This window comes from Rattus norvegicus, chromosome 16, assembly GCF_036323735.1.
Source record: "Rattus norvegicus strain BN/NHsdMcwi chromosome 16, GRCr8, whole genome shotgun sequence".
Lineage (NCBI taxonomy): Eukaryota > Metazoa > Chordata > Mammalia > Rodentia > Muridae > Rattus > Rattus norvegicus.
In genome coordinates this window covers 86,807,524-86,828,567 of record NC_086034.1, presented here as the reverse complement: position 1 = coordinate 86,828,567, position 21,044 = coordinate 86,807,524, and the positions used below count along the sequence as shown (strand labels likewise).

Genomic DNA, 21,044 nt, shown 5'->3' with positions numbered 1-21,044 from the left:
CGCTTGTGAGTGTTACCTCCCTCTGTTAAAACACTGTATGGCCACCTTTATTGCCTTCCATCGAAACTGATTTTTGTCACAAAATGAAAAATAAAAATTATGAACTATTTCATTCTGGCACCGAGAAAATGCAATTTCCACTTTCCCCCACTTTGGAGGTTTCCCTTTATTGGCGCTTTGAATTTATTTTTGAAACAGTGATTTCCAGCCGAGAAATTGAAGTCCTGTCTTCCCACCTCTTGTAACCTCATCGAGAGCTAAGCTATAAACACTTCTGCGGCCTGTTCCTGTTAGCGGGATCTACTTTTCACTCAGGGGTGTTTTAAAAGTGTCCACCATCTTTTGATGCTTAAGAAATATTTATTGTTGTGGTGAGGTGTTTCTTGTTTTGGCCCTTCTCCAGAGTAGCAGACGTTAATGGTTTCTCTTTCCAGTTAAATGATAAACAGTTAAACACGGGAAAGGGGTGTCTGAAGCTAGGTAGTTTAGGGAGCAGAAGTGGAGAGGGGGCTTGACTAATGGAACATGGCTTCAGCAGGACTCAGCTAATCCTCACTGCCTATAAACAATTTCAAATGCTTGGCAGGCACACCAAACTGGACTTTAAAATTAAAGTACATGCATGTGCTAAGGTTTGTGTTTCTACACAGGCTCCTGAAATTAGTGGACAGTGGTTTGGCAAGTTCAACTTGCTAAGCCTTTATAGGCCTGGCTTTTCATAGGTGTTGGGTGGAGAGAACATGTATTGTTCAGTATTCTTCCCAGAGAAGTTTGAGGGGGAAAGTGTCAAGGGGTAGAAAATCGGGAGCAACCATCGTGGTGGCCAGTCGTGAATGTGCTCAGGGCAGACACCATGGAATCTAGGTGACGATGTAGAGATGTAGGAACTGAGAAGGGTTGACATGTTGGAAGATCTCTCTACCAGGAGCATCAAGGTTGGGCTCAGGCGAGATGAAGGGAAGGAAGAAACTAAAGTGCCATTTGTAGCGGGGGGCGGGGGCGTTGAAATGGCAAACCTGAGATTAAGCAAGGCATCCAGTAACTTTCTGGAGAGACACACAAGGAGAAAGGAGGTTTCCCATTGCTAAAAGCCATGAAGTAAAAGAAAGGGGACCTGATACATGCTGCCTTAGGCTATACGTGTAAACCACCAGGCCACAGTCATTGATACACTAAATCTAATGTTTCTGTAAGGCAGTTTCCAACAAGTCATCCTCAACGTGCAGGGAGCAGTCATCAGCATTGCTAATCTTCGGACGCTCATTCAGGGTGGTGCACAGGCACCTGGGTTCCACACTGAGCAGTGTGAGGATGTGCTGTGGGCATTTCACCACTAGCTTCCTTGAAAACTGAGCAGCTATGATGTGGGTCAGAGTCCACTATGCATGGCCATGGTAGCGGAGTAAAAAGACCCACCGCTATTCCAAACCAGAACACTGGAGGCCTGTTAGGAGGCCATTGTGACATGCTGAAGTGACAGATTTAAAAGAACCTTAGGACAGAGGGCAGGACACCATTGCAGATGTATATGCCAAGACTCTCAGTGGGTAAGTCATAGATGGAGATGTGCTCTCCCAGAAAGGAGATCCTTTGTGACCTGTGGCTGTCATGCTTTCCACTTGGGACACTTTCCCTGATGTTCCCCTCAGCCACAAATCCACCCACTACCACGCCCCATCCCTGACTACCTCACTGACTGCTCACAGGCTTTTAAGGGTCTCTGTCCTCTCCTCATATCAGCCGTCTTTACAGGGGATGAAACCAGAAAACCACACAAAAAGTTAGTTCATCACAAAGAGGCAGGTGGAGAATAAGCAGAGACTACGGAAAACTCAATTGTGGGACCCCCCCACCCCATTCTGTACTACAAGACTCATCCCATTTGCACTCAGGATTGAAGGTTCAAAGGTGTTTACTAACTCTTCTGTTCTGGGTGTTAATCTGCGGCTACACAAGCTCATCTATGTCACTGTAACTGATGGTGGATTTCCATGCTATAGGCTGTGCTCCATAGCTTCTGCCTCTGGGCCTGCAAGATTATATTAATACAATTACAATGTTGTTAAAATGTTATTCCATATCAATATTTGTAAAGGAAAAAAATCTAGAAGTTTACAATATGATTTGGTGCGTACATCACAAATGCACGAAGAATAGCTAGGGCTGGAGGTGTGGATCAGTAGTCAGAAGCACTGGCTGCTCTTGCAGGTTTAGCTCCCAGTACCCACAAGGTAACAATCTGTGCCTCCAAGTCCAATAGGTTTGATGCGGTCTTCTGTCTCAGTGGCAACCATATGCATATGGCGCACGGACACACATGCAAGCAAAACGCCATGCACATAAAGTGAAATAAAAATTAAAAAAGTAAAGCTCGAGGACGATATTTGTCTAAAATAAGTGATGCGTGTTTGTATTTTTCCTGATAATGTATGTATTTTGCTTTCCCCACCAATATTAAGCATCCTAATTATGGGCTTTTAAATCCGAAAAGTGGAATTTCTGAGATAAATTAACGAGTTGAGGAGAACAGCCTGCCTGAGAGAACAGAACAAGCAATTTTATTTTACTGAATATTGAGACAAAAATCCGAGAACATTGCTAGAGATTGATAATGAGTATTAATCATTTTCCCCGCAGTTTGTGCAATTTTCCCTGCTAGAAGAACATCTCGAACTCTACTGGAAATGTTACATTTGCTTTGTCAGTCGAAGAAAGAGCTTCACTTTGCAAGTTTGTATCCAATGTTTAAATGCTGGTTTCAGGAAGAAGCAGCCCGGTGACAGTCTGAGAGTCTGGCCACTGGCCACAAGTTGTCCATGGAAAGCAGCTGGCCCTGGGGAGAGGTTTCATCTTGCCCTGAGCCTCACCCTCAGCTGGGCAGCTGGCGCAGAACAGGTGTTTCCCATGACATACCTGTCGGACTCAAGTTCGAACCCAGGGTTGTAACTCTCCCCTGTGAGGGCAGCACTCAGGAGGCTGAGAAGGGAGAAAGCTGTGCGTCTGAATCCAGTCAAGTCCTCCCTAAATGGCATTATTGTGATTCACTCATCTACTACACACTTTCTTCTGTTGATCTTTTAAAACTCTTGTCTGTTTATAATTTGCTTATAATCAAGAGTCTGTGCATTTTGGTCTTGCTTTAGCATCCCAAGATGGGTGAGTTTACTCCTCTCCCTCATCACCTGAGCCTAATAGTTTAGTTCAGCTGAGTTTTGTGGCCATGGTACCCACTCTGTCTTCAGGTAAAAGAGTTTCCTCGAGCCAGGCCTCCTTGCTTTGTTTCAGAAACTGCTTCTAGACTTGGAATTCATCTCCTTTCTTCCTTCTAAATGACCTGCCCTTCATCTGGGGATCACGAGGATGGGGCTTTCTTTATATTTTCGTTCTGAGATATGTCTGGTACGTGTCTTTTCTTCCTGTAGATTAGAATTTTTTTATCCCAACTCAACTTAAAGATAATTTTTAAGCAGCTATAGACTCATGTACACCTATGATGAACAAACGTATATCTGTTATGCAACAGGCTGTCCTTAGACTTTGCTAAATGCTTTACTAAAAACAATCAAGAACTCTAGAATACACATCTTCCATGGCCCCATGTGACATAAACCAATAGTTACATTGGATTTTCATGACCTTCGTCTTTACCAGAGCAATTCCCAACACTAGACACCCACTGTGAATCCTCACTAGGTTCCCTGCCAGAAAATCCCTCCTGTTCTCCCCTTTCTCCTTGCTCTGACCAAACACCTGACAGATAATGACACAGGAGTAACAGTTGATATTGGCTTACAGTTTGAGTGGGGTCGATCCATGCTGGCGAGGAAGACACTGTGGTAGGAGTCTAGGTAGCTGTTCCCATTGCAGTCAGGGAATAGAATTTGGACAGAAAGCATGGCCAGCCTAAAAACGTTTAAGTTTCACCTCCAGTGAGCAGTGAGTCACCTCCTCCAGCAAGGATCCATCTCCTACAGGTTCCACAACCTTCTAAAGCGGCGCGAACCAGCTGGGAGCCAAGTGTTCACATGCACGAGCCTGTGGGGGACATTCACATCTAATACTCTTGTCTTACGTTCCTGGGGCTTCTTTCCTAATCTCTGGCTTATGAATGAAAACCAGGAGAGATGTGGGATGCAAAGGGATCACCACGGTTCTTCCAGAGTCCCCACAGGTCCTCCCAGCTTCTCTTTGGGTCTGGGTCCTTAGCTTGAGCTGTTCTCTGCTGACTTTCTGCACTCACCTCTGCACCCCATCTCCACTTCCACAGGCCGCTCTGTCTCCCTTTTTAAGACGAAGTCTCGAAATCTCGCAAGAGCAGAAATAGCCCAGGTGCGGGTAGGGTGGCTGTGCTATCTATCTCAGCGGAGCATGGTTCTCCATCAGCCGCAATTTCTGCCTGCATAGCAATGTTCTCCAGTGGTGTCCCTGTCATATCATGCAAATGTGGGGCTCTGAAGGACACATGCCGGTTTGATGTTTACAGAGTTTTGTGATGAACACCGCTGACTTCATTTTCAAGGAATATTAAATTAGCTGCTCATTGCTTGGGCACCTCTCTTTTATAAAGACAGGTTTGTTTTTCTTTCTTTTGCATGGCATGTCTATGTGTACATGTGTGTGTGCCTATGCATATGTGTGCTTGTGTGTGTGTGCCTGTGCATGTGTGTGAGCATGTGTGTCCCTGTGTGTGCATGTATGTCTGTTGGTAGATGTGTTTGTGCCTGTGTGTATACATGTATATGCATATGCATTCATGTTATGCATTCCTAGTTGCACCTTCTCCTGGGAGGGGAACATGTGTGGAACTGCACATACACCTGTGTGTGTATGTTTATAGGATAGAGGTTGATGTCTGGGGTTTTCCTCTCTCACTCTCTCCTTTATTGAGGTGGTATCTTTTGCTGAATGTGGCGCTCTCCAGTTCATCTAGTCTAGCTAGCCAGTTTGCTCTGGCATGCCAAGGGATCCCCATGTTTCTGTTTCACAGGTTCCGGCTGCCATGCCTGCCTAGCTTTTACATGGGTGCAGGCATCTGAATTTCTTCTCCTTGTGCCAATACAAGAAGCACATTAGTGACTGAGTCACCTCGCCACCCTCTGACAGAAGTGTTTTATGGCTTCACTAACAGTCTATGAACACACACACAAGGTCTCCATAGAGGAGTGCTGGCTTTGGGTTTCTTCCTTGGTTTTCCTGTGGCCAAACTCAAGTCCAGATCCCAAAAGGCATGAACCTACTGTGTGCTCTGGAGCTTCCCAGGAGTTTTACAGTGTGCTGCCATGCGACATAACGTTCTTTGTGTCTGCTGGAAACGCTACAAGCTCACCTGCTTGGAGGACACCTCACCCGTCTTGCTTGCCCTTAAACTTTAATCTTCAAGTTCCAACTTCATCGTTTCTTGGAGAAGACTCACCTGCACTCTTTCTGAGGTCACAACCCGAGCTCACTGCCACTCACTGGACAGGCGAGTCCACCAGAAAGGGTTTGAATTAATCTCTCATGTCTCCTTCTCTGTGCTTTCTGTTTTAACCTCAGAGTGTTCTCTGTGAGATGCAAGCATGGCCATTACTTCTGCTCACCGATCTTCCTGGAGCAGCACCTCACTGCCCACTGGTGTCCCCGTCATTGCCTCCCTGCCCCTTGGTGTGTCCCATACTAGACTATGGAGTAGAAGAGGATCTGCTTGTGTTCCGTGCCCAGAGCCCCCAGTAAGGGAGTCAGCAGAAATGATGCCGACAAACCAAAGGTTTGATAAGTAAATTGAGAAAAATCACTATTGTGCTCTCCTCGGCCCTCTAGTTAGTTTTACTATATGGATCCCCCACCTTTATTTTTCCTTTGAAATTGTAGATTATCAGGGAGACTTTGTGGTCTGTCTGCTATCTATTTCCCAGAAAGGTTGTCTTTTACTAGGGGGAAAAAAAAGAAGAGATCTTAAATAATTTCCATTTCTTTTCTTATCGTTCTAACTTGCTGAGGTATTTTCTACTATTTCCTATTTTGTGCATCATAGCACCTTTTCCGTAGAAAGACTATTTTCACATGGGTTCCTCTCTTTACCCTTGAAATACTCCTAAGAATTCATTCAGCACAGTATATGGATATTGCTTGATAGTGTCTGCTCTTTTGTTATCTGGGTCTCTGAGCCCGTGACTTACTCCCTTGTAAAAGTCTGTTAAAGATTTCCGTTAAGCATACCTCATTCCTTCCCCCATGTGATGTTTTCAATAAATGTCTAGCAAAAGTTAAGGACAGACACACAGACGCAGGTTCGGGGGCAGATTTGTAAGGTAGCATTCAGGGACACGCAGGTTCCGACTCATACAAGGCAGGAATAACAGAAGACTCAGGGAGAGAGATAGAAATTCAAATCTGGGCATGTGCCTTGTTAATTACACCAAGGGGAAGTGCTTTCAAGTTTCTTTTCCTTAATGAGACACTGGTGCATTGCTGGTGCCTCTGAGTTTGTGGTGAATGAGTTCAAACCAATTCATCTCCGTGCCTCATGTGGAGAATTACTGATGCATTCAATCTGTGCATAGCAGCAGTCACAAGCAGAGAATGCGTGCCCTTCAGTGTGACACTTAGACTGGCACCTCCACAGACTCTAGACCCACTCTTTATCAGAAGCATCACTCATATGACCAAACCTGACTGGGTGGATCAGATCACTGCAGTGTCTCCCATGACAAGCTTTCATCCAAGTATATATTAACAGGATTTGGCCAGGCAACTGGAATTTACTTGTTTTATAGACTGACTAGAATGGTTCTCTTTACATCCAGTTGTCAATATCTACTTCCTTAAAAAGGTTGATTCAGTTGTCATACACTCCCTGGAAGTTCTCTGGAACAGTGACCAGAGGCAACTGGAATTTAGAAGAGGCTCATCCAGTGACTGGCTCAGATCCATTGGCTACACCATTTGGACCTGCTTTTCACCTTCCGTGGCAGGATTTTGGGGGTGATCCATGAGTGGCATTGGTTTGTATGCTCTTCCAACCTGCACCTCTCTAGAACTCTACTTGTTTAAAACCAAAGCAGGATGGATGAGCTCCTTGTGTTCAAGTCATGGGTGTTTTGTAAAAATTCACCATCCGCATGCTTTAACACTCTTTTCTATCAACAGACTTGTGGCATGAGGACCACTTAATCAGATGTCACCAAGTGTCTAGATAATGTAATAAATCAGGCTTGTGAATAATTCCAGCTTGGGGGAAGAGGACAGCAGCTACACTGCTGGAACTTTTGACTGAATGAATCCTTGGGATCTTGGATGGGTCTCACCTGAGCATGACCCTCCTTCTTACCTGTGTGGGACCACATGGCCAATGTGAAATGATCCAGGTTTCTTCTTCAGCACGTGGTCACAATCAGGCTAAGCACACAGGTGAATCCCCCCCTTGTGACTTTTTGTAGGGGACAGCAAGTACAACTTTGTCATGGTTGCTGCTATTTCTTCATCTTAATAGGCTGTCACGCCCTCCACCTCAACCCTAGGGTGCTTCAGATCACAGCCAAAGAGGATTATTACCCTTCATTTTAATAAGATTAATTTTATCTTAGTGTGTGTGTGTGTGTCTGTGTGTGTGTGTGTGTGTGTGTGTGTGTGTGTGTTGGTGTGAATGTATGCCACATGGCTTCAAGTATGCACTGAAGCCAGAATTGGGTATCCGATCTCCTAGAGCTGTAGCTCCTGGTGAACTGTCCGATGTGGGCACTGAGTATCAAGCAGATCTTCAGGAATAATAAATACTCTTAACCACTGATTCATCTCTCAAATCTTGATATTCTTTTCTTCCTTAAAAATGCTTCTTCATGACTTCATGACTCCAACATACACATACATGCACGTGCACACACACACACACACACACACACACACACACACACACACGGCGTGTGTTTTTATCCTGTGTCCCAGCCCACTCTGAGGAAGAACTTTGGTGTCCATCCTCTTCCACCCCTTCTGTTGGTTCACGGTATTTGAAAGAACAGAATGCCCCTAAGTGAACCACACACAGCACCTACAGAGGTTTGCGCCTGAGTTCTCAGAAAACAACTTTCCTCATCTCCTTTTGACCTTGCAGCCCACACAGCCTAGTGTTGCCATCACAGTGGGGAGTGAGCTACAATGGCTTCCCTCTTCCTGGGCTCTCACACAGCAGCTGTCTACAGAGCCAAGACTTTATCCCCTTTAAGAATCTGGAGCAATGGCAACCTCAGTGTCAATCAAAAGGAGCTTCAGAGGACACACATCCAGTCAATATGCCTCCCAAAACACCATTTTAAATTCCAGATGCAGGGCCTCTACCTTACAGACTTGAAACACAGTTCTGTGATTCAGAAGGGCGTCTGCAAGGAGCTGAGATATTGGTTAAGGTCCTGAGATATACAGTATTCAGGCAAAAGGTATGACATACATATAAAGTCCCTACTTTCCATATATATATATATATATATATATATATATGTAAAATATAGATTGAGTTTTAGACCAAAACTATGCTTTGTAGAGTATAAAAACCACATCTCAAGGATAAGTGGCATGATGTGATAAAAGGGACAGACTTCGAAACTTTTCTCTAAGTATCTGTGTAGAAGTTTAATACCCCACTATTGTGGGAAAGGATCATTTTATAGAAGTAAAGGCGTGTGGTATTTGGATAACAATGCCCCCCTTAGGCTTATATATTGAGTGCTTGGTCTCCAGTTGATGGAACCATTTAGGACAGATTAGGAGGTATGGCCTGGTCAGAGGCAGTATGTCACTGGGAGGTGGATTTTGAGGTTTCAAAACCTCACATGAGGAGCCCCCCCTTTCTCTCCCTCTCTCCCTGCCCTGTGTCTTTCTGTCTGTCTGTCTGTCTGTCTGTCTGTCTGTCTGTATTTCTGTCTTTCTGTCTGTCTGTCTGTATTTCTGTCTTTCTGTCTGTCTGTCTGTCTGTCTTTCTGTCTGTCTGTCTGTCCGTCCCATGGTTGTTATCTCAACATGTAAGCTCTCAGCTACTGCTCCAGCACCGTATCTGACTGCCTGTTGTGCTCTCCTACCATGACGGGTATGGACTCTAACCTCCTGGGACTGTAAGCCACTAATTAAATGATATCTTTTATAAGTTATCTTGGTCATGATGTTCTGTCACTGCCCTTGAGTGGGCACCATGACACCAAGCATTAAGACTGACTGTTTTGCTGTACATGGGTGTTCACCTATCAATCACCAAGGCAACAGTTTCACTCCCAGAAGGTCTACCTTGATGAATTCACTTCACAAGCTGAATAACCGTCCCCACAGGTCATACTCTAAGCTCAGAGTTCCCAGGGAAGATATTTAAACAGGGAAGTTCTCCTTGGAGAATACTGATTCACCCTCCTTTTGCAGCCTTTAGTTGCCCATTGCTCTTCACTGGTGGATGGGGTTGTAGGGATTTCCTTCATTCACACTGGGACACCAACTGGGGTTGTCATTGTGCAGATCCTAATCCTATATATATGAGTAACGCTAAACAGACTGGGCAGGCTATATTTATAGAGTATAATTTTATTTATATATGGCCTATATTTATACATTTGTGTGTGCACATATTACTATAATAATTGAAGAAGTCACTAATTTGAAAGGGAGTGGGAAGACAGACGAGTAGGAGAGAAGGGGATGTGGGGTTGAAATGATTTAAATATAGAACTCTTATGTGACAGTTCTCCAACAATCTTTAAAAGTTAGAAAAAGAAAGAGAGAAGGTTTTATGGAAGCCTTGTGTATCTGGCAGCAATGTTCAACAGAGCACAAGGCCAGGAAGGTGGAAGACCCAAGGTCCCAGTAGAAGAGCGGCTGACCCAAGGCTTCAGCAGGACCAGGATGGCAGCCGACCCAGGGCCTTGCAGGATCTAGTTGTCTTGGCTCTGAAGAGGCCTTTGAAACTCCACTTAATTGATTTTGAGAAGAAAGCAATTCTGAGGACTGTGTGGGTGTTCTCTCTAAACTAGATATACACAAAGCTTTAAATTTAGTAAATGTACACAGGGTCACAATAAAGTTATGGGGAACAACACCCTAGATGAAGTTAATTTCCATTTCATTTTAATTAGGGTTAATTTCATCTGAGTGTCTAGAGGAATAATTTATCTTTCTAAAATGAAATTAGGAAACAGAAGCTAACAGGGCTGCACGGCTTGAGGCCTGAGTCCATTATGTTTTCAACCCTTCCTGAGCTGGTCTCTCAAGCATGGATTTCTGCATGAGGCTTCTGCATGAGGCTCTGTCTCCATAGTTACAGAGGATGTCAGGGTAAATGTGCTTCCAGCAATAATTGTTTCATATTTGTGTACAAACAGCTGAACTGAAATTTTTCAATTTCAAATGTGACCAGTCCAGATTCAAGCTCAGATAAGAGCACCCTCGACTGCTCAAGCAAGGGCAGAAACAGATTTATACTGGTGTAATTCTTCCAGACACACAATGGTTTTCCACTGTTATACGGAAATACAACATCTCTTTTCTTGTTTCTGTATTGATACTTTCTCTATTGATGAGTCTTTTGATGGCAAACTCTAACCTGTACTGTGGATAATAGAACCTGAAGAAGGTCTGAAGCTTTATAAATTACATATGATGTGATAACTGTGAGGTGCACAGAGTACAATAGTAAAGATACATTGATGGTTGTAAATACATTCTGTAAAATGTTTCAAATCAATTTTACAGAAGAATAACTAATACTACTCTAGGAGCTTTAAGTTTATAATGATGAGTCAAAATATTTGTATTTGATTGATGAATGAGGAAGCTCTCACTGAGTAGTTTTGCCTCCTTTCTCAGTAATGTCAAACGGAACACTGAAACAGTTAATTCAAAAATAAAAATTATTTGACATACGGTGTAGTGGTTCAAGCCTATAATGTCAGCATTGAGACTATGTAAATATACATGACATAGATATAGATATAGAAAAAGAGATTATAGATATATCTAGATATACATGTATCTATATATACATATATATTATAGTTATATAGATGTATGTACATAAATATATAGATATAAAATTAATGTATAGATGTATAGATTATATAAATATATACATTATATATAGATGTGTAGATTAGATATATAGAGATGTATATACCTATATATCTCCATGTGTATATCTATATGTTTATATGTTTATATATATAGGCATATCTATAGCTCTAGATCTACATACATGGATATATAGATATATGGGTAGAATACATATAGATGGTATAGAAATAGAAAGAGCTACATCTAAATATAGGTATGAAAGTAAATACTTAGAGACAAAGGCACATAGATGTATAGATATTGAGGCAGGAGGATTACTGGTATCCTATTAGCCAAGCCTACTGAGTGAGACTCTGCCAAAAAATATAGATAAATAAAATATAGATAAATAAATAAATAAATGTGAATGAAATTATAAAGAGGTTAACATGATGTGATTACTTACTAAATTCACAGCCATGGATTTCCATCAGTGGTAAAAACTCAGACAGAAACCTAGCCTCACCACCACGTCTCTTACATTTGGGATATGAGAATCATAAAATCAAGGAACCTGGAAAGTCTATAGAGTTCTCTAGAAGCAGAGCCAGGACTGAAAACCCATCCACAGTGTGTTCTTTCTCTGCACGTCATCAAGCACAACAATAACTTTTAATTACTCATTAGAACATGAAGCTGCTTTTACACAATAGAGACAATTTTCTTTCAACTAATAATTGGAAGAGATTATTATGCATAATTTAAAGACTCATAAGGGATCACACATTTTAAAAAAGAGAATTAAAATGTTTATAGATGTTTTCATTAGACACTATAATTTCCTATGTCTCCAGATATTAACTCTTGAGCCCTGAAGAAGATGTGATTGAAAGACAACAAGTTAGTCAATAAGAGAAACATGAGATAAACTAAGCACTTTGTGCTTATTGTCCACTCTAAAGAGTGTTAGCCCTCAAATATTTCCCTTGTAAAGACAATGGACAGTAAGTGTAAATTTTAGTCAGAGAGAAATCCACAGTCTCCTATTCTCTGCATTTTGGCCAGTTGTGGGTCCCTGTGTTGACCAACATCTATAGAATAAAGAAGCTTCTCTTTGACTGTCAAGAGATATGCTAATCTATGGGTAGAACTCATTAGGAGTAAGTGGGATATTATGTCAGCGAAGCAAAATAATAGTCGTAGGTTCCCCTATGGCCTTTGACTGCTCTAGGCACAGGTTCTTGCCCTCAGTAATGGCGGCACGTATGGGTTCCATACTGAGGAGTAAGGTTTAAACCAGGATGTAATTGGTTGTTCCTATGATGTTTGTACCTCTATGGCACCAAGGGCATGTCTTACCAGACCAGTTATTATTGTAGTTTGCAGGCCTCACACCTGGGTAAGATTGGTGATTATTTTTCTCCTTCAGTATGATGGACAGTATCTTCCAGCAGTATGAAAACTGGAGAGTATGAATGAAGATTCCATGCCTGTGCCAGCTTCATTTCTATGCTCTATGACTCAAAAATATTACCCTGTGAGCAATAGGGCCTTACAGCTCAGCATCGACTGTGTGTATCACACAGCGCTCCTTGCAAGGCTTCATGAGAAGAAAGACAGTAAGAGTTGGAGGTGATGAATGGATATAAAGAGCCTGTTTCTGTACAGATGGCACACACTAAGGCATCTGCACATATGAACTCACGGTGATTGGGATGCCATGTGTAAGACCTGTTCTAACTCAAGCCAGACAAAATCCTGGCATGGAGAAGGGTGATGGGTGCCAATCACACCCGTAGCCAAGTTGGTGTTGCTAGCGGATGGTTACTGGGGCAGCTTTCTTTAAGGGTGTGGTCACTGGTAGGTTGACCACACTCCAGTAGTCATACCTACAAATATATTGGTGTCATAAATTGGACTTGATGGTTTTTTCTAAAAATGAAGACAAAAATGGACTGGGATGTGGAATAGGGCAGACAACCTGATAGGGAATAGAGCATTCAGCCTGTGAGGTTTTGTGTAGTGGGAGATGAATTCGACCAGATAAAATGTGTGCAAGTCTTAAAGGTTTATGAAACAAACAGAACAAATAATATACAATCCAGATTGTGGTACCAGACTGTGCAGTAAAATTAATACACGCTTAAGTTAAAATTTCAATGAAACACAACTGTTAGACCTGGATAACACTCTTGACTGGTAGAACTGGGGCTCTTCAGAGAAGTGTAGCATTTCTAGGCATAAAATAGTCTGTTTTCAATATGTAACTTTTCTTAAAGTAACGGCGGTTTGGATTCAAAAGTATCCATCACAGCGCAAAGATGACTCTGCTATGGCCCTGCCTCATGCAAATCTCAGCGTCCGTCCAAGGGTCAAAGGCAGTAATGCTTGACCACGGGGTCATGTAGCCTGCAGATCCAGGATATAAACAGGAAAGGCAATTAAATGAAAACTGTTGGAATAAGGGGGAAAAAACCTGAAGTTCTGCAGAGGGCAGCAACTGTAGAAATAGAGTGGGGGAATTTCTCTTCCTGCGGGGAGCAGGGGCTCCTCATAGCCAACAGCAGAGATGGGATCACCCCTGGTGGAGGAAGGCCTAGTCTCCCAGTCAGAGCTGAGGGGCCAACTGTTCCAGCTAAATTCCCACCAACATCCAAAAAGGATTTGAGAAAATAAAATATCACTTTTAGACAAAAGCTCAAAAATGGCTCCAACGCATGCTCCTCAGTGGTAATGGCTGTTCTTCATGGAGGGTAACTCTGGAGCAGTCAACACTGAGCTGTGGCTCCTGGGGACAACGGTCAGTTTTTCTTACCATGTGTAGTCACATCTACATCAACCGCATTGCATGCCTGCCTCTGTTTATACATGATGTCATCTATAATGGTGTTCATTCCTCAACATGGATCCCAGTCAAGATCCCAGAGCTCTCCTTGAAGAAAGGTATCCTATCTCATGCACTTTCTCCATGAGGTATCTGGCTGCCTTTTTGAGCTTAGGGGCGCTGGGCGGGCTTGGCAAAACACTTGGGGGCCACACAAACAGTGATGTCATCAATGAGAAGCAAATCAAAAGTGAAAGAGCACTACCAGACGAGCCACAGAAAGGATTGGTGCTAACAACAGACGAATTGAGCTCAGAGGCCTGTGGCTGGGGGTGTGGGAAATCAGGTCTCCAATTCTTCTTGCTCTAAGGATGACTTTGAGCCACAGCGTCCTGCTATGAGCAACTTTGCAGGTAATGAATGCAAGTAGGTGAAATGTCAGTTACCAATTCATCTGCTAATGTGAGTGGACCATATCTGAGAAGAGCATACTAAGTATATGGATCTTGGAGGGGGTAAATGGCTTAGACAAAACTCACTGCGCACAGGGACTCCAGCACTGAACAAAGTGAAGTCAAAGCAGAAACCATCCACACCTTCCTGTCCTGTCCCAGGGAGGAGTGGAAACATGATCTTATCCATGATAAGATGGTATTTCCCTGCTCCTCAGAAACTTAGGGTGTCCAAGTTTCATAGATTTCCTCTCTGATGAATAATTCAGAAAAGGATGTGTTTTTATTTTTGTGTATTTATTTTCATTCAAGTTGTCATGAATAAAGGAGGTATATTCTGTTCACTCATGCCAACATTTCGTTTATGAAGTTGTGCTTAGAAGTTAAAAATGCCTCAGAAAATTTATGAATAAGCACCTAGAGGAAATTAAATATAAATATCCTCATTACGTTTCAATTAATGTGATAGCAGATTGAGTTCACAGAATTCAGCTATTTCCAGATTTAAAAAAAAAAAGCAATTTTTCTAAAGGGATATTTTTATGTGGGGAATCATTTCCATGGTAGAAATATCAGAACACGCATATTATAATGTCCTCCACCCTGATGTGTAATGTCATCTTTTAGTTGAGGACAACTAGCTCACTGGGGGGAGGACTCCCCATCTGGTTGGATGCCTCATCTGAATGGTCCCTTTTATACCCACATCTTCCTCACAGCCCTCTGCCAGATAAAGTCTGTTTATCTAGAAGTATCCTTCCAGATGATTCTGTGGCCCTCAATGAAGCCTTCCATGAGGCCACATGCTGTAAAGTTATTTCTCCAACTTTAAGAAGTGAAACTGAAGAAAACTTTTGAAATTTGTGTGGCGCTTTTGCCTATTCTCAGGTTCATGCACTTAAAAGAAAAAGGACTATGCTCCTTGCAGAAGGGAAACAGTAACAGTCTTGTGTAGAAGAGAAATAATGGAGCCACCAAAGCATGTAGGCTGTTGTCTGTGCTGCCTAGGCCTTGTCAGTGGCGCTGTTCTGACTGGAGAAATGATAGTGATATTCCTAACTCAGGTAGTATTCAGGGTGGGGGAACGGGGCAGACTCAAACTGCCACTGTTCCTGGTGGTGTTGATTTGTTTGTGTGTGAGTACCTGGGTGGGTGCACATGTACATGTTTGAGTGTGTATGTACATTTGTGTGTGAGTGTTTGAATGTGTGCATGTGTGTGTCTGTGAGTGTGCCTGTGTGGATGTGTGTGTGGATGCATGCGAGTATGTGTGTGTGCAAACATGCACAGGTATGAGCATGTGCATGTGTAGACATGTACATGTGAGAGCGGTACGTGTGTGCAGGTATGCATGTGTATGTGCGTGTGCATGTTTGTATGTGAGTTTGTTAGCATTTATGCATGTGCATGTATATGTGCAAACATGTGTGCATGTGCATGTTTGTGTGCATGTATGTATACATGTACACATGTGGGCATGTGCACGCATGTGTGTGCATGTACGAGTGTGTGTGTGTGTGTGTGTGTGTGAAGTTGCGACTTGAGATTTTGCAAGCCACCCTCAAAGATAAAGAAATGTGAGTACTTGTGCACTCATACCCTAGCCCCTGAGCCAGGAGACAATGTAAAGGGTTGGAAAGAGTATATTTCCATCATGGCGCAGTTAATCTTGACGGTCAGCTTGATGTGATTTAGGATCCCCATGGAAACAAATCTCTGGGTAGGTATTTGAGGGATTTTCTAGACTAAGTTAATTAATGTGGAAAGGCACACCCTAAATATGAGCACCACCTCTCTCTGGGCCCTGGAGCTCTGTGCTGCATAAACAGGACAGAGTTGACAGGACATCCATTTCTTTCTGCTTCCTAACTTTGGATGCAGAGTGACCAGAAGCCCCTGCTCCTGCTGCCATGATTTTTCCTGCCATGCTGGATTGTACCCCCAACCCATGATAAAAAAAGGCCCGCCTTTCTTTGGTCACTTATGTCAAGCGTTCTGTTAGAGCAACACCAAAGAAAGTAAAACGCCCCAGATCTGCCCAGCAACAGCAAAGAAAGTAACACACCTGAAATCCGCCCAGAATGAGCATCAGTGTGTTGGCTCCCAGCAGAGCCGGAGAAAGGACAGCTTCTGGAGAGGAGAGAGCAAGGGGACAGGGGCCATGGCTATCACCGTATCAGATAACCATGAAGTTAACATTAGTGGTACTGACTGTATAGAAACATTGTATCCCTTAGGCTTTTGTAGCGTTTCTCCACTTCGCAGGGCTTTTCCACACTAGCCTCAGCCCCTGAATCATTAGTTCATGTTATACAACCTGCAAATAAAACTGATTAAGTGTTTTGAGGGTACAGCTGATCCCCACTGGTCTTCATAGCAGCTGGAGGAAGCAACTGAGTGGTATCAGGTCTCACAGAGCAGTGGCCTTTCTTTTTCTTTCATCTAAAACGGAGCATCTCCTTCTAATTTGCTGCCACTTTAAAGGTAATTTAAAAATTCCGTTCTGGAGGTGTGTTTGTGGCTTCACAGCTGTCTCCAGGTGCATACCCACTAAAAAATATAATTGGTCGAATTTCCTTTAATCTTCAGCAGGATGTGCTGTTCTTCCATTAGTCTCTGGTTGACTACAAAGCCCTGCTTTGCTTTCAGTGGTTACTAAAGAGAACAAGCAGCTGGAGCAGGAGACAAAGTGTAGCCACACGCTCCCTGCTGCACGCTCTCGCCCCTGCTCCCTGCCCTGGCCTTTGTAACACATGCCCTCCACAGTTAGATGTTTGACCCATGGGAGAGGTGGGAATTCACTGTCTTCATTATCAGAGGTAAAACTTCCGAATGTGAACAAGCATCTCTTTCCTTATTAATAAATCTGTATCTCTCTGAGTTTTAATCAAGCTCTCTTTTGCAGTTTTACCCTGTTTGAGAGAGAGGTGGAGATTGCCCCTCAGCTCTGATTTTTTCCCCCCTGGGGAAGATGTTAAGACAGTGGAATTTTCCATGATTTGTTTGTTGGAGGGCATCCAGAGCAGTGACCACATAGCTCACAGTAACACATCCTCGTCCTGTGGAGGCAGCACTGTTCCTGCCTCCCAGATTGCCATGGGAGGTGTGTGGGGGCACCCACACTGTCTCTCCCTCCCAAGCTACGCTTTTATTTAAGATATGTGAACATTCATTTCATGTGCACAACATCCAGTTAAAGATCATTAGCAGTCATAGAATTTGTTGGTTTTATTGGCAAAAGACATGCAATGTAAAGGGTTGGGCTTTGTCCAACAGTGTGATTCAAATAGGATCCCCTAAAAGGAAGTGAATAAGTAATCCCAGGTTTGAGCATGAGCCAGAGGTAACCTTCAAGACATTCTGTTTCCTGTTACTGTACAGTGACAGTAGTGTCAAAACAGGAAATTTAGGACAGTCATCTGTGTCGTGATTTCTAATCAATACTAATCCATTGCTGTACAATGGATTAATTTAGCCAACTAAATAGAAAGAGTCCTCACAGAAAACAAGTCTAATGTCTCTGTTAGAGAGTGACGTTCATCTATGTCAAAGAATATATTCCATTTTCCTGGAGATAAATGTCAAAGAACACATTTCACTTTATTTCCAGGAAAACGAAATGTTACCTCCCATTAGCCAAGAAAACACTCCAGATGAAGAGACTGTAGTGGGGGAGGATGCCCAGCGTGAGATGGGCAACACCTAGGCCACACCCAAAGCCTATGCATCAGACACACACACACACACACACACACACACACACACACACACACACATACCCCTCTGGCCTACAGCCTGAACATAAATTCATTCTGTTGGAGAGAAACCTGAGGACCCATCTCCACACTGCTGATGAGGGGTCTGGGTCAGATCTCAGCTACACAGGACTGCACAATTCCATCACATCTTTATGAGTAGTAACAGGTTAGGTTGCAGCTGAGTAAAATTGATTGTCAACACGTCGGGGCTGAAACCTGGAAGCATGTCAATATCGCTTTGTAACGTCCTCGTTTATTTTTAGATTAACCTCCATCTGTTTAACCGATTGCATGCCTTCTTGGTTCCTGCAGGAGCGAAGGCATCTTTCGAACAGCTGCTTATGGAGTTTGGATTTGCTGGTGTGGGGCTTCCTTCCTGGATGCATGGAGCGCTAATGGCTGAGGAGAAAGAATCACATGGGACCCTTTCTATGTCCTGTATCTCACTGCAAGACCTCCTGTCTCTTCTCTCCCTCGATCCTAGAAACTGATTTCAGGCCACTTCTACAGCTACTCCTCTGTGGAAAACTCAGGATCCGAGAGCAGACCACCTCGTACAGAGAAGAGTCAAGGAAAGTGTCCTAAGATGAGCGGCCGCAAATGTGACCTGGCACAGCACAGGAAGAGACTTCAATCATAGGATGTCTGACTTTCAGTGAGGGTGTGAACTGACCTACACCTCCGTTACCATATTGGTGCAACAAAAATAGCAATAATGTCCCTGCAGATGGTCCTGGGAGCTGAAGGCAAATAGACGTGGCCCCTACCCCGTGATGTGCATAATGGCAACTCTACAGATGTGGCTGCGAAGGTTTACTGGAAAATCTGACACTCAGAGGGACTGACAAACTATCCAGCTAGAGTGCACGCTTCCTCCATTACGTGGTGCGTGCATTTGCATATTTTAACATCTCTTGAGTTGAGATATGTCTTACTGAAAACAGCTCCAGAAATTCAACGAACTACAGAACGCTCTCAATTTTCTTTTACTTCGTACAGCAATTTAAACAACAACAACAATAACAAGTTGCCAAATTTGAACTCTTACTGTTATACTAAGTCCTGAGCATTTAGTTTGGCATGGGTCATTCAGTCCAGTTGTTACAAGAACACGGTTGTAAAACCATAACCAAGATCCCTTCACAATAGAGCTGAGCATCTTTTGTGTGGTTGAAGCTCAGAATGGCAGAATGGCAAAATGGAAGCTTACATGAGGTTCGAGAAGAGGGACTTGATCTCTCCCTCTCTCCTCCTCACTCTCAGTGACTCCAAGTAAATTACTTACACACAGCATCTCCATTAGCAGTGGGCTCCAGTGTGGGTCTGGCTCAGTGTGCAGCCTTGTAGATGGTGTGACTCTGGCATTTGCTTAGCTCTGCCTGTGGCTTGTATTACTTATTTACAAAGCGGCAGAAATAACAGAACCTGCAGTTGTGGTAAACATTAACAAGAACAAGGATATGTGTACGTGTGTGTGTATATGTGTGTGTTGTGTCTGTGTGTGAAGTATGTAGGCATAAATATATAAAATTATGTTATTATGTGTGTGCCCTATAGATGGATGCATGAAATACATACATATTAACCAACACTGGCAGAATCAGTCCTTGATAGCTATTATAAAGTGGTTCTGGATGCTCCAAAAATGAAAAATACACACACACACACACACACACACACACACACACACACACTCAATCCCTTGTACGCAGTGAGGAATATCCTCACAGATGCTTTAGATACTCTCTAGATCAGTTATAATTTTTAAGAGAATGCAAATCCTGCGTGAAGACTTGGCGTATGATATTGCTTACACAATAATGACAGGGAAAAATATCTACACATCTTCATTCCAGATGCAGTTCTTTCCCAAGGGTGTTGACAGCAGAGGTGGCAAACTCTCAGATATGCAGCATCTGATTGCAAACACACACACACACACACACACACACACACACACACGCACACACACACACGCACATGCGCACGCATCTTTCAGTCTTACTACATTTTAGTTTAAACTGTCTCTTAAATACAGGAAGTGCTCAATACATGCTAGGTTGTAACAGGTATCAGCTTTTAGTTTAAGGCAGCTGAAACCTCTTGGCTCACTTAAACGGTTAAGAGTGTGGGTCTATTGCCAGGAAGATCAGAAATTTGCATCACTTGCCAAGCAATGCGTTAGGTCCTCACTTACTGTGGCAGTGGTTGCTCATTAAAAAAGTAATTCATGGGATGCAACTTGCTAAAAAGATAGCATGAGAGCATTAAGCACTTTTGGTTTAGAAAAATATGAATGAACAAAAGGACCAACAGCAATAATCCTGTTCTCAAGTACATTCTAATTGGACATATTATGTATTCCAATGTTACTAGGCAATTTTAAAAACCCTTAGCCCTTCATAAGATGACAGAGGTGGACATCTTAGCTTTTATCCCCACAGAGGGCCAAACTACCCTTACATGAAAAACCCAGAATTCAGAGTGAAATTAAGTTGAAAATCCTAGGGGAATGCAAGCACAAGGACACTCTTACTGAAATGGGTGCAGTAACACCGACTGGGGCTGGAGAGATGGGGAAAAGTAGAGCTCTATCAACAAAGTTCATTTGTTTTTTAGCTCAGACTGGTTGTGAATACCACAATGAGTTATAGGGAAACTCAGAAAAGGCCTGTGGTTTATACACAAAATTCAATGGAAATGGACCCAAGCAGGACATCGAACACCAAGAAAACACAGAGCAGTGAGGAAGGAAGGGGAGATAAACTAGGGAGACTGTAAGAAGAAGCACCAACTGCAAGAGTGCATCTGGGTCGACCAGTAATCTCTTTAAACATAGAGCAACTGAAGTGTCTGAATCTAGAAAAAAAGAGCCAACAGGTGTAACCCACATCGAACACAGGTCTCTGGGGTGAAATGATAATTGTGCAGAAGTGAAAGGGTGGAGGGAAAGGTTCCAGGAAAAGTATCGAAGGTAGGGTGTCCATATTTAGACAAAAGAGCTAGGAA

At 43.0% G+C, this 21,044-nt stretch overlaps 1 protein-coding gene and 1 long non-coding RNA gene across 3 annotated transcripts in view; one reads left to right on the top strand and one right to left on the bottom strand.

The window, feature by feature from the left end:
- Nalf1 (NALCN channel auxiliary factor 1) overlaps nt 1–21,044 on the bottom strand; it is a 522,611-nt gene that overhangs the window by 109,583 nt on the left and 391,984 nt on the right. The window lies entirely within an intron of this gene.
- LOC134482426 (uncharacterized) lies at nt 1,476–3,114 on the top strand. The gene is made up of 2 exons (XR_010058519.1): nt 1,476–1,547; nt 2,638–3,114. It is a non-coding gene; the product is annotated as an uncharacterized LOC134482426 (long non-coding RNA).